Below are 14,599 nucleotides of genomic sequence, written 5' to 3' on the forward strand. Positions count from 1 at the left end.
CATTTCAAACTCAGATATGTCTTAAAATGTCACTGCCCCTGGTGGACTTTCTATTTTGACGTATGTACCCATGAAGGTGTAAGTGATTGTTATCAGATTCTTTCCAGAGGAAAGTTTTGGCTGGGTGAGGGGAAGAGTGTGAGGGAATAAGGGGCAGAAGAAGGACAGATTGGAAGAGCCAGAGAACTCCAAAAATAAAAAAAAAATCTTGACAATTCCACAAACTTGCTTTGAACTGCCCTGAATAGGATATACCATTTTTTAGGATGTATTAGAAACAAACTGACAATTTGCTGTATGAAGAATTAACAGGGAAGAGAAAATCTATTTCTACCTTATTTGGCTTTTATTTTTCCTCTTAATTAATAGGACATCCGAACACTTCAAAAATTTTTTAATTAAAAAAAGTTTTTATTATCGTTACATTACAATGTTAGTTTCCGGTGTACAGCGTAGTGAGTCAGTGTTTTTACGGATTATACTCCCAGACTCTTTAATTAGAGTCCTTAATTAAAATCTTTCACTTCTTAAAAGTGGCATTTTTTTTTTTTAATTTTATTTATTTTTGGCTGCATTGGGTCTTCATTGCTGTGCACGGGCGTTCTCTAGTTGCGGCGAGCGGGGGCTGCTCTTCATTGCGGTGCGCGGGCTTCCCACTGTGGTGACTTCTCTTGTTGCAGAGCACGGGCTCTAGGCATGCGGGCTTCAGTAGTTGTGGCACAAGGGCTCAGTAGTTGTGGCACACGGGCTTAGTTGCTCCGCGGCATGTGGGATCTTCCCAGACCAGGGCTTGAACCCGTGTCCCCTGCATTGGCAGGCGGATTCTTAACCACTGCACCATGAGGGAAGCCCAAAAGTGGCATTTTTACTAAAATAAAAATATATAGAAAAAAGATTTGATTTAAATATTCCCTCCTCTTTGTGCTGCTCCCGATGCACATAATCTTCATTTCTTAATGTTCTTTCTGGAGACAGTCGTAACTAAGTATATCGAGTCTCTGGTTCTATGTTTGAAAGCACAAAATCATCAAAGGGCTTTTATGTTTAACATTTCTAGCCCAAACCAAATCTGAACAAACTTAACGGCCATATTATACATTCAACTTGGTTTATTTGTTTCCCTTCTCCTCCCATAATACAACCTACGCATTACAAAGCACGGAAGTATGGTAAAATTAACGACATCATTCAGGGGCAAATGTATTCTTTTAGCCAGAGGGGTAACATTACAAGACCCAAGGGGACTGCAGGAGCCATGACTATGGGATAAACATCTTTGATTTATTGGTGTACTGTCTTTGTGCTTATTATTTAAAAAGAAAGAAAAAGTAAGTGGTCAGGGTGCCCCTATTTCTTAAATTATGAGAGACTCCCCTAGTCTCTCTTTGATTCCATAAAGTCGCGTGGCTGACAGCGCATTATTGCCCATAAAACTCTAATTCGTCAAAACAATGTAAAAGTACACACAGGACTAGGAAAAAGTCAGCATGGAGATTTAGAACTTGAAGCCCAACTGCCATTTTCCTCGTCGGCCCACCGCAGCTGCTCTGCGTAGCTCCCACTTTGCAAATCTAGACACAACTGCGTTTATTCCGGCAGCGGCTCTTAGCTCAGCTCACCCCCTTAAAGCTGACAAGTGACCGCCAGCAGCCGGCTCATTTCTGAAGAAAGCTTTTAGATGGATTAAAATGTCAGACACTCAGACAGTTTAAATTGAGAGCTAGGGCTGTTTACCTAAGTGTGTAGCTCCCTGCCGCATAATGACGGCCCACTCCACCACTCCACTCCTCAGCGGCCAGAAGGGAGACAAGATGGGTGAAGGATCATCAGCAGTTCATCTCAGCGTGTCTAAGGCAATTGTCTGAGCGGTACACAGACTGGAACGGGGACTGCTATGTGTCTGCTTTCCAGCCAGACTGCACATTAGACAGGATGGTCTTCCTGACTCTTGACCTACCAGCTGGCCCCAGTTGCCCTGAGATGTCAACTGGATACCCAAGAGGCTCCACTGCGGCGATTTTTTCACGACCCCTCCCACTCCCACCCCCGTGCAACTCTTTCCTTCCTTCAAGACATTTCCTGATGATTAACTTACTGACTTGTAATATAGTAAAAGAATTCACATTCCTTAACTATTAAAAGTATTAAAAGATAGGGTTAAAAAATATTCGTGCATCAATCTTCCCAAAGATTTGTGTGCATGTGTGTGAGAGAGAGACAGAGAAAGACAGAAAGAGAGACAGAGAGAGAGAGATAAAAGAGCATCCTGGGCCATAACTGGGAAAGAAAAAACTGAGTAGTAGAAAAGACACAGCACAAAGAACGGAGAGTCTTAGGTTCTAAAGCTAGAACTAAATAAATTTAGCAAGCCCCTTAACTTTCCTGGCTCTTGTTTCCTATTCAGAAAAGGAGATAATTGGACCAGTTCTCCAAAGTCTTCAGGCATATCTCAGGCTAAAGGGAGGCGCCGTATTAGAAGCCCAGAGTCCTTTCTGCAGTACTTTGTCTTTACTGTGTAGCATTGGCAAAGGGCTTACATGTCTGCCTATGACCCAGGTGCCTGGTCTCTCTTGAACTGTATACATTCTGATGGGTCAAATTTGCAACTTGACTGTACTCAAATGGCACATCTTTTGATCAGACCCGCATCAGGAGAAAGCAGACACCAATGTGTCTCAGAGTTGTGCCAGCGAAAGTCCACAAAGAGATCTGAGGTTGGTCCGGCCATTAACAGGTTACAGCCCAAGTTCATCTTTTCTGCCAGAGACATTATCTCATTGGCAGGTCTCGCCAGAGGCCCAAGTTCTGTCTCATTACGATTCTCCCAAGCACTGAGAATCTGCTTTGTCACTGACACCCATTTAGTTTATAGTTCTGCTATGTCCTTAGGCAACCTTTCCATAGAGACACAGGAAAGAAGAGTCTTCGATTAACCAATTCAAGACAGAAAGGAATGAAAACAGTCATAGCACCACAGAATACCCAAGATAGTGACAGAAAAAAAAAAATCCACATTTCTATATTTAAAAAGGACTTGAGAGTATGGATTGCAAAGGGAATGCCCAATGCATGTAAAAATGAGTGAATAAATCACCCTTTCCCTGCTAGGCATAGGGCGAAGGAAACAATACAAAGCATTAGAAGGCAACTCGGAGGGGTGGTGGAGGGGTGTCATGAGGCCTGAGACCGCACCCTAAAAGAAAGGGAGAACAAGTCACCGGAATGGCGGAGGGGAACACACATGGATCTGGATAGGAAAGGAGTTAATAGACTTTTCTATAGATTATTGGCTGCACCAAGAACTGGGGATAAATATTTAAATAGGTTGGGATACAAAGTGTCATAATTTAGAAGGAAAGACATGGCCCTTACTTACATATGATATTTTCTATTAACTGGGCTAATTAAACTTTCAGCCTGACAACCAATGAAAATCAAAAAGAGAGACTTAACTACTTGTCTCCAGGGCCTTTCTTTTGGAAAAGCTTTTCAGGTTCCCTCTTCCCTGAAGCCGTGCAGTTGTACAAAGAACGCTCTGTGCCACGCTGGCGGCCTCCCTTCTTTAGAAGAACTCGTGGCCGCAGCATTGTCGGCGGCCCACTCCTGGGGCAGCGCTTTGCCCGCTGCGACAGCGCCTCTGCTGGTGAGACAGAGCAGCGCGCCGAAGCAGGGACAGCAGATGCCCAAGGCGAGGACCGGCCTCCTAGGGCGTCGCCTTCCGTTTGTGCAGTGAGTTGGGGTCCCCATCATTGCGCTGTTCCGTGCAAAATATGTGCGAGAAATCTTTGTTTCACACTACCTCTCCCTTCCAGCCGGGTGGGAGGCCTGCGTGGGTACCCAAGCCTTCTCCCCTGCGCGGGCCCCCGGCAAGCTGCCGTTGCAGCATCCTTTCGGGCACAAGTTCAATACTGCTGCAACTTTTCTGGAAAAAAAAGAGCTGAGAGCAGGCGGGTGGGAGGGAGAACGAGCCAGGGGGCGCCGCAGAGGGGTAAAGGGCAATCCCTCGAACAGGAGGGGCATTTGTACTGTATTTTAACTCCCCTTTAGTGACCCGGGGTGCAGACTGCAGCAGGGCGGGGCCAGCCAGTTTGCATCGGACCCAGGGGCGCAGCGTGGATGATCCGGGAGGCTGCATCCGGAGCCCGCGGCGTGCAGGGCCAGAGGGAGAAGAGACGTTCCTTGGTCAAAAGAGACATCGAAGTTAGGGGTGGCACCCCAAAACGCCAAGCGCAGGGAAGCTCGTCTTCAGGGCGGTGCCTGCCCCCCTCCCGCGTTCCCGGCCACGGGAGGATGCTGAGTCATTCCTCCTCCTCCGCAGCGCGAGCGCGCCCCCTCTTCTTCCCGTAAGCAGAGGGAAGGCGTCCCAGCTATCGTCCAGGGCCCCGCCTCTGCATCGTAGGCCAGCTGGGGGGCTGTGCAGGAACCCCCTGAGAATGCGCCCCACCTGATGTGTGTTCGTGCACTGGCGCGTTTCTCGGGAGAAAATACCGAACTTTCATTGCCTTCTAAAGGCGTTCTTGACTCCAAAAGGGCCTCAGATTTGGCTGCTTGTAGCAATCCATTTGTTTCACAGTTTGGCAAACGGTGCGCGGAAGGGGAAAAGGGCTTCCCCAAGCCCCGGGTCTCCCGTGCGCTCTTACACTAATGCTCTAGCTTTTGCATTTTGACATCGAGAAACTCCCTGGACTCTCCCTCTCCCCATCTAATTACTTCCCTCCATGGTTTGCCAGAAGCATCTTCCCTGACCATTTTAAAAGTTATTTCTGCGATTTCCCTATAGAGAATTCCTCTGCCATTCCCAGACCCTCTGTTTTCTCTAGTGCCCCACCCTTTCGCCACACGGGTTACTGCCGCAGGCACGGGAAACAACCTGGAAAACGTGTGCTGTTTTGTGCAAAATGCTGCAGTAACGAGCCCGGACACACACACACACCCCTTCTTCTGGAACCTCTTAGTGGTTTGGCTTTTAAGGAACTTTGGGGAGTTTCTACTCTTCCTGATGGCAGCTTCCCGAGGCGGAACAGCGAGATGAGGACTGTGGGTGGAACGAAAAAGCCGGTCCTAAAAGAACTTGTATTGCCTATATTACAGTCCCTCGTTAATACGGACGCTGCAGCCCAAGCGCCAGGCCTGAGGACCAGGGTGACCCTACACTTTTTGAGCAGGGTGTGGGTAGACTCTCTTCTTGGGTATCTACGGGCGACGCGTACTGTGCTCACTGTATCCTAAACTGCCCAGCCCTTCCAGATTAGCCGGATCCTTTTAAACCAAGCAGCAGTGCCCACAGCAGAGGGCGCGAGCTGCTGGAGCGGAGGTGGGCGCTAGGGGGCAAGAGGGTGGAGCATGCAGCCCCAGCATTTCCAGGCTCGCGATCCCATTTCTCCACTATTCCACTTCTATCCGGTTGGTCTGGTCTTCCAGGCTCTCGAGCCTTTGCGTCACTTTTTGCTGGTCGATTGAACAGGGCTCGATATTAATCGCTCATCCTCGAAGCTCTTTGGGATAAGATCCATACTCTCGCGGTTTAAAGCTCTTCTCTCTGTTCCAGGAATCAGCGTTTCTGCTTTTCTTATCAGACTTACACAATTGACTTTACATTTTCCCCATGGGTTTTTTGCACAGCCCCCAAAGCAGGCTGTATTATTTACTTTGTATTATTTACTTTGGCATTGTGGAGGGCAGGGCTGCTCTTTAGCTGTGTGTGTTTGGTTGCCTTATCTTTGTTCTTGAGCGATTAGGCGGCCTTATTCCATAAAACATGAAGGTCTTTTATCTGAGAGCAGAGTCACTCGCGCATATCAGCCGGGGGTAGATAAAATAGAGGGTCATAGCTGTATCTACAGGACGCTTGCTTATTACTGTAATCATACAAGTAATGAACATTTGACCACCGTCTCTGTGCTCACAAGTTTTTAACCCTCACAGCCCTGACAAAAGAGGAATGATTTTCTTCAGGGTCTTTTTTTTGTCTGTTTGTTTGCTGCACCTCAGCTAGACGGAGAGTTCCCGGACCCGGGACCCCTGCTGTGGAAGCGCAGAGTCCTAACCACTGGACCCCCAGTGAATTCCCCATTTTCCTCAATTTTATAGAGGGTACCAAGGTCTGGATCTGAACCCAAACCTATTTCAAAGTCTTTGCCATTGTCTAGGAAGAGAGTTTGGGGCACGGAGGCTAAGAGGTCAAGACTATTAGGAATTATTTCTAATTCCAGGAATTCTGGGATTATGGAATCAAATTGTTTAGGACAGAGGCAGTTGGAAATGAGTAGAGCATAGGGGTTGGAAGTACAGACTGAAGTTTTATAGTCTGGGTGAGACTCTGAGTCTGCTAATTACCGTCTGCTAGAAACTGCTTATCTCCTTAGACTTTATTATTGTAATGTGAAGATGAGGCAAAACAGTAATACACACCTCACAGTTTCGCTGAGGGAATTTAATTAGATGTGTTTCCAATACTTAGGACAGGGGCAAACAGAAGGTGCTTAATTGATGTTAGTGCTTAGAAATATTAAGATCAAAGAAGGGTGAGTGAACCAGAAACTAACGCAACATTGTAAATCAACTATACTTCACAACAATAAATTTAAAAAAATAAATACAAAGAAGGGTGAGTGAAAATTTGGCTTCCTAAACTAACACTTCTACTCTTTCCATTCTTAGCTTCTCCTCTTCGACGCAGATAGGCTAATTTCAGTCTAAGGAAAATCATACTGTGTACTGTTTCCACTTCCCTCAACCTTTGTATGCAAGTAAAATCAGTTTAAACCAAGGACATATTTAAAAGAGTAAGTCACAAACGGTTAGCCCTGTAAATCGTGCACCTATAAGAAGGCAGAGGCCAGGTCTCCTCTTTGGTGTGGTTCTCTGCTCTCTGGAAAAGAATTCCAAAGTCATGCAGACATCCCTGGCTTCGGGGCTTCACCAGAGACTGATGTGAGCTGGCACAAACTATTTAATCTCTCCAAGCCTACCGTTTTTTGTTTCTTCAAAATGGGGATAGTAATACCATCTCTTCAAGGTTGCAGTAAGAATTCAATGACATGATATATGTGAAAGTGCTTAGCAGAGTGCCTGACCCATCACTGTTTCTCCATAAATGTTTACTTTCCCTCTTTCCTTTGTCATGATGAGAATTGACTGGGTTACCTATTGATTGTTTGGTATGTGAGCCTGTGGACAATTCCTCTTCTTCCGTACATGGAAATGTGCATTCAGATTAATGTTAATACAATTTTCTGTTGTAAAGGATCATTCTAAAACCCCATAACCATGAAGGGTGAGTGAGCATTGTCCTGAATCATCCTAGGGAACAAAAGGTAGTGGGTGGAGCTAGTTACCAGAGTCTAAAAGGGCTCTATCCCTCACTGCATTCAGGGGGTGTTGGTTGGTTTATTTTGCAAATGGGCTGTGAACTGCAGATGTCCCTGGGAGAGAAAATAGAAAATTACTAGCAGATCCCTAAGAGAACCTGGCTTCTTTTTGAAGAAGAGAAATGCATTAAGCTGAGAGTTGGAAGAGCAATGAGAAATGGGGCCACAGACTCTGAAAGTTATCATCTGCCAAGAGGGTGATAAGGTTTTCAAAAGAACTAGAGGGATTTATACTTCTAGCCATGATGGAGTAACTGGTACCAGACTAGTCCTCCAGCCGTAAACAACTATGAAACTGGGTGAAAATATTTGAGGCAGCCGTTTATAGGCAATGGACCAGAGGCAGCCCAACACTGTTATCCCTGACAGACAAAAACTTAAAGGTAAATCCCCAAATCATCCAGCTCTCTACTGGAAGACAAGTGTCTAACTGCAGCACAGAAGTCCAAGCAGTTCTTGGACATAGAGATGAAGAGACAGAGAACAGAATGTAGCAGAGCTGAAACAACTGGAATCTACAGAATAGGGCATCAGCAAAGAGGAAGATCTGCAGAGAGGGCTTCCCAACAGTCTGTATGGGGTAGGGGTCAGGGAGGAGGGGGTCCCTCATGAGACCACGACTGAGAACTGGGCTATAAATGTACAGGAAGAGACCATCAGGGGCTCATCAGATAGCAGCTACTATGGGGTTGAAAATGAACAGTTACTAGCAATGCTGGTGGAAAAGCAGTTCCCAAAGACTTTGGACTTTTGAACCCAAAGTCTCAGTAACACTTTGTTAACACCCCTGGAATCCAGCTAAGACACCAGAAAGAACTTTTCATAGGAGTAAAGACTATACTCTAAAGCAGGATTCAGTAAACTTTTTCTGTAAAAGGCAATACAGTAAGTCCCCTACATACAAACGAGTTCCATTCCAAGCAAGCGTTCGTTAAGTCCAATTTGTTCCTTAAGTCTAACAAAATTAGCCTAGGTACCCAACTAACACAATCGGCTATATAGTACTGTACTGTAATAGGTTTATAATACTTTTCACACAAATAATACATGAAAAACAAACACAAAAAATAAAGAAAACACTTTTAATCTTACAGTAGAGTACCTTGGAAAGTACAGTAGTACAGTACAACAGCTGGCATACAGGGTCTGGCACCGAGTGAACAGGCAGGAAATAAAGATAATGTATTACTGTACTCTATACAGTACTATACAGTAAAGTATACAAAACCACAACCACTTGTAGAGGTGGTTGTCACATATATGTGTGACACGTATGCCAGACACGTGAACTAAATTACGTGACTGGACATGCGAACGTACATTCGCATCTTTGAAAGTTCGCAACTTGAAGGTTCGTGTGTAGGGGACATACTGTATGGTAAATATTTTTGCCTGTGCAGGCCATACAGTTTCTATTGCAGCTACTCAATTCTGCCATGGTAGCACAAAACCAGTCCTAGACAATATGTAAATGAATAGCATGACTGTGTTCCAATAAAAGTTTATTTTCAAAAACAGGTAGGTAGGATTGGCCCGAGGATCAACACATGCACTATAGTAAGACCTATTCCAGACCTGCATTAACAAAGCCTAAAACTAAACCCTGACAAAATATCAGGGGAGACAGAATTTGAAGATTGCAGCCTATCAGGGTAGAGGAGCTTGGGAAATACCTTGTGCTTTCCACAGATTCTATAACAAAGTACCAGACTAAGCTTATGCTAGTTAAAGGTGATCAGCCAGTAACTGAACTGCCTTCTAAAACAAGAATTAACACTCTTCAGAGGAAGATAACAGAGCTCAGAATCTTTATAACATACTATTCAAAATATCCAGTATTCAATCAAAAATTACGAGACAAACTAAAAAGTGGGAAAATGTGATCCAGAACCAAAAAAAATAGCAGTCAGTACCAACCAGTCTGAAGTGGCTTAGATGTTGGATTGAGTAGACAAAGGTTTTCAATCAGCTATGATAAATAGGTTCAAAGAACTGAATGAAAATACGTGCAAAGAAGGAAAGAAAAAACATGGTCTAACAAATGAAGAGATAGGAAATCCCAGCAGAGAAATAAAAACTTTAAAAAAAAGAAGGAAATCAAAATTTTAGAACTGAAAAATACAGCTGAAATGAAAAAATTCACTGATGGGTTTAATCGTTTATTGGAGATGGCAAGAAAATAGAATCAGTAAACTTGAAAATGGATTAACTGAAAGTATTCAATATGAAGAAATAAGAGAAAAAAGATTGAAGAAAACTGAACAGAAACTCAAAGGACCTGTGGGACAATATCAAACAGTCTAACATGTATGTAATTGGAACTTCAGAAAGAGAAGAGATTAATGTTGAGCAGAAAAAGATATTTTGAGGAAATAATGACAAAACTTCTCAAAATTGATGAAAAATATTACAGATCCAAGAGGCTTGGCAAATTCCAAAAGGAAAAAATATTTTTAAAAACCACACACAAGCATATCAAGTAAAACTGCTGAAAATCAAAGATGAAGAGAAGGTCTTGAAGCAGGCAGAAAAAAGGACACATTACTTACACACAAAGATAAGGATGACCACTGATTTCTTGTCAGAAACAGAGGCCAGAAGACAATGAAAAGACATCTTTTCAATGTTGAAACAAAAGCCAAGTTATTTATAATTCTATATCCAATAAAAAGTTCCTTTAAGAGAGGGGGTAAAATAAAGACATGTCTGACAAATGAAAGTTAAGAGAATTTGTTGCCAGTAGACCTGCATTATAAGAATTATAAAGAACCAAGGGGGGGGCACTTCCCTGCTGGTGCAGTGGTTAAGAATCCACCTGCCAACAGAGGGGACATGGGTTCGAGCCCTGGTCCAGTAAGATCCCACGTGCTGCGGAGCAACTAAGCCCATCCGCCACAACTACTGAGCCCACGTGCCACAACTACTGAAGCCCACGTGCCTACAGCCCATGCTGCGCAACAAGAGAAGCCACCGCAATGAGAAGCCCATGCACCGCAACGAAGAGTAGCCCCCCACTCACCAAAACTAGAGAAAGCCCGCGCGCAGCAACGAAGACCCAACGCAGCCAAAAATAAATAAATAAATAATTTATTTTAAAAATAAAAATGTGTTTTAAAACTAACACAACATTGTAAAGCAATTATACTCCAATTAAAAAAAAAAAAAAGAACAAAGGGCCAAGAGCGAATGATACTAGACAGATGTCTAGGAAGGAATGAAGACTCTGCAAATGGTAAATAAATAGATGGATATAAAAGGGAGCTAACTATTTACAATAGCCAAGACATGGAAGCAACCTCAAAGTCCATCGACAGATGAATGAATAAAGGTGTGGTGTATATATATATATATATATATATATATATACACACACACACACACACACACACACACACAATGGACCATTACTCAGCCATAGAAAAGAATGAAATAATACCATTTGAAGCAACATGGATGGACCTAGAGATTATCATACTAAGTGAAGTAAGTCAGACAAAGAAAGACAGATATCATATGATATCACTTATATGTGGAATCTAAAAAAATTATACAAATGAATTTACTTACAAAACAGAAATAGACTCACAGACACAGAAAACAAACTTATGGTTACCAAAAGGGAAAGTGGGGGGAGGGATAAATTAGGGATTTGGGATTAGCAGATACACAGTACTACATATAAAATAGATAAACAACAAGGTCCTGTATAGCACAGGGAACTATATTAAATATCTTGTAATAACCTATACTGGAAAAGAATCTGAAAAGAATTTATATATGCATATGTATAACTGAATCACTTTGCTGTACACCTAAAATGTAAATCAACTATTCTTCAATTAAAAATATTAATTAAAAATAAACATAAAAGCTAGGAATATAATCTAGCATTTTAAAGTGAGTATAAAACTCTTACAAAATCACTTAAGTGCAAAAGGGCCCATTTTAATGTAATTTGGAAAAGAATGAACAAAAATTAAAATATTTCTTGGACTGTGAAAAAAAAAATGATAATAAAAACGGAGCTAAGGTTCCTTGCATTCTCACAGAAGCCTCCTTAGAGGGAGTTGCTATCCTTAGTGCCTGGCTGGTCACAGTGCTGCAGGTGGGAGCACTAGCTTTTATAGAGTGCCTCCTATGTACTAGGCAGCAGGCTCGATGCTTTCTATCTAAAATCCGATTTAATTTACACATCAGCACTCTGGTAGGAATTACTATTCTTAACAGATGTGGTCCACAGTTGAGATTCAGAAACAGGCCCTAGCAGGTTATTGCATGAGTACCCTGGTTCCAATCCAAGCCTGCTTCAGATCTACATAAGACTAAACAACTTCAGCATGACCCCATAGCTTCTGAAATCATCTAGCTATCATCTAGCAAACAGTTTAGGATTACTTATTCACTGAGTACTTACTACGTGGTAGACATTGTGGCATACATGATTTCGTCTCAATCCCTACTACAAACCTATGAAGTTGGCATAATTATTCCCATTTTACAGATGAGGAAACTGAGGTTTTGAGAAGTCAAGTAACTTCCTCATACTGCTGGTGGTATTAAAATCCATGTCGGTCTGATACCAAAGTGCATAACCACTAAATTACAAAATCAGCCTAGGAAAAAAATAAATGAAAAGTTCTCATATTTCTGAAAGTTATTTATATTATTTTTGCTATTTATCCCAACATACATTGTCTTTTAATATTAGCAATAAAAGTATACTGCTATTGGTGGAAGAGGAGGAAAGTCACAGAGGATATCACCTCACTGTAGATCCATGCTTCGGAAGGCTTGAGGAAGATGACCCTGTAAATGTTTGGTAGCAGCTCTAACTTGGAAAGAAATTTAAATGAAATCCACACTGGCCTGTGTGAAGAGGGGAGAAGACAGATCACACTGAAATTGCCCCAATTAGAAGAGTCAACAGGGGCTTAACCTGGAAGAGTTTCCAGAACTTCTGGTCATTCTTAACACCAGCTGTTTGAATCATGAGATGAGCCCTCAGGATGGTAGTGAAGTTAGCAATGCAAACTCTCCATGGACACATCACTTACTCATTGTTTATTTGGAAAGTGTCAGCTTCCATCTGTTGAATGTCCCTCAGCACACTTCATGTGTGGGATGAATCCCACATGCTCCCCTGGGTTTGGCAGTCTCTGTCCAGAGGAGGGGAAAACGTGTCATTTGCTGCTTTCTAATGTTAAGGGAAAATGTTGCATCTATCAGAAATTGATCATAGCGGGGAAAAACTGTGTATTGGGTAAGAGGCATAACAGAGTCCTTCTTTCCTACCCAGTGCTCTGGAGATACAAAATTGAAGAACACAACCTACTTGCTTTCAAGGAGCATATGATCCTTCAGTAAGACAAGACATTAGTGAATGAAAAGAAAACACACTTTCTAAGAGAGCACAAACGAGCAGTGCAGGTGGTGAGAGCTGAGGTGTTTAGATGGGGGAAACCATGGAAGACTTCATGGAGGAGGTGAGATTGAGCGTAAGTGGAGAATGAGTACAGGGGAGGGCAGTCAAATCTGAGAAACAGAGAGATGGGTTGGCTTCATAGGTGGACTTCGAGAGATTTGTGAACCATCTGAACTTACATACAAACTTCCCTGCATCTGTGCATTTTTCTAGAAAGAGGAACCCTATGTTGCAGATGATGTTCAACAGAGTCTTTAGCAACCTCAACAGTCAGAACCAGTACTGTAGGGGCTAGAGAATTATCAACAGCTGTATCATTGGTCTCACAGTGAGGCACCAGCTGCCTTGAGTTCTTTTTTTTTTTTTATTACCTATAAGTAATTCAGATGCAGATAATTTCAACACTATAGGGAGGGTGCCAAAGCAAGCAGTGGGGGAGACACTGAGGACAGAAAGCTCTTTTGGCACTCCTAGCACATGGGGTAGTGGCTGCCTCTTTGTGAACCAGCTGTGCTCATTCATTCTGGAATCAGGACATCTAGGGTCTCCAATAGGGAACCACGTCTCTTGATTTGGGAACTGTCAGCTATGGTAGTTTCCTGGTGTGTTTACATGGATAATACTTGACCTACGTGTAGAAATGTAAAGGTTTTCATCTTGCTTCCTCCTTCCACTGGGGGCACCCCCTGGAGGACTGCAGTGGTCCGTAGCTCCTGGACCTTCCAAGAAGCTTATTTAATATTCTTGCCCTTCCTCCCCCTGCCCATAGCAAACCCATCTTCTATTCCAATTCCAAATTTCTTCTGTTTCAAGGAGTATTATGGGATATTGCATCTCCTTTCCAGCTTTCAAGAATATTATTTATCATCTAAAACCTGAAAGCTTTTTTTCTTTAAATTTAGATCAAAGCAGAGAGAAACTGATTTGCAAATATCTTTACCGAACTTGACATGTTATTTTAAGCTGGGAACTGATTGATTAGAATTGACTTTTGTAGTCAAAATGAGGCTGGAGGATTTTCTGGTTACACTTAGGCGTGAGGCCCAATTACAATGACTCATCACTTCAGAGTAAAAGAGTAATTTCGATTCTATGAGAGTTTTGCTTCACTAGGAATTTTATAGGAAAGTTCTTTTTTGTTCTAGTTTAGACACCAACAACAGGCAACCTGGGCTTTGCACAGGTATCAAGTTTTCTTAAATAAAATCATGCCAAGCAAGTCTATTTTGATTTTCAGTGTAGGGTTTTTTTCCCCTCTCCTTTACCTCTTTTTGAGAGAAAGAATCTTCAGACAGGAAGCCTGGAGCTACTCATAAATTCTCTCTACCACTGCAGAAGTATATTTCATTCTGAAACAGTGTGGAGAACAATAAGAGCCTCTTGGTTGAGGGGCAGAGCAGAGACAACTTGAATGGTTTAAGAGTTTAATCTTCCACCCTGATACAATCCCAAGAATATTGTGCTCCTGGGGCTTTCTTTATTGCCATCTACTGTTTAATGCCAGGACAAAAGGAATAATTTGGTGATGAGTAAGGACAGCACAGTCTGCTGTTCCTGCTGCTATTAAGTTTCTGTTTTTCTTTTGTCTTTAAATGAAAAAAAAAAAAGAGAGAGAGAGAGAGAACTCAAAATGTATCTGGTGCAAAATGGAAGCTATTTACTGCCTCGGGCTATATAGCAGACCCTGTGATATTTAAGGCGGCTTGGATGAAAGGAGCTCCCTGCTTCCTGTGTAGTTAACAAAATGATAAAAGGATCCTGCCTGGGAACTTGATTCATTCTCCCTTGGGAAAGGAACATATGTTAG

This window comes from Balaenoptera physalus (assembly GCF_965194825.1).
Source record: "Balaenoptera physalus genome assembly, chromosome: 7".
Taxonomy (NCBI): Eukaryota; Metazoa; Chordata; class Mammalia; order Artiodactyla; family Balaenopteridae; genus Balaenoptera; species Balaenoptera physalus.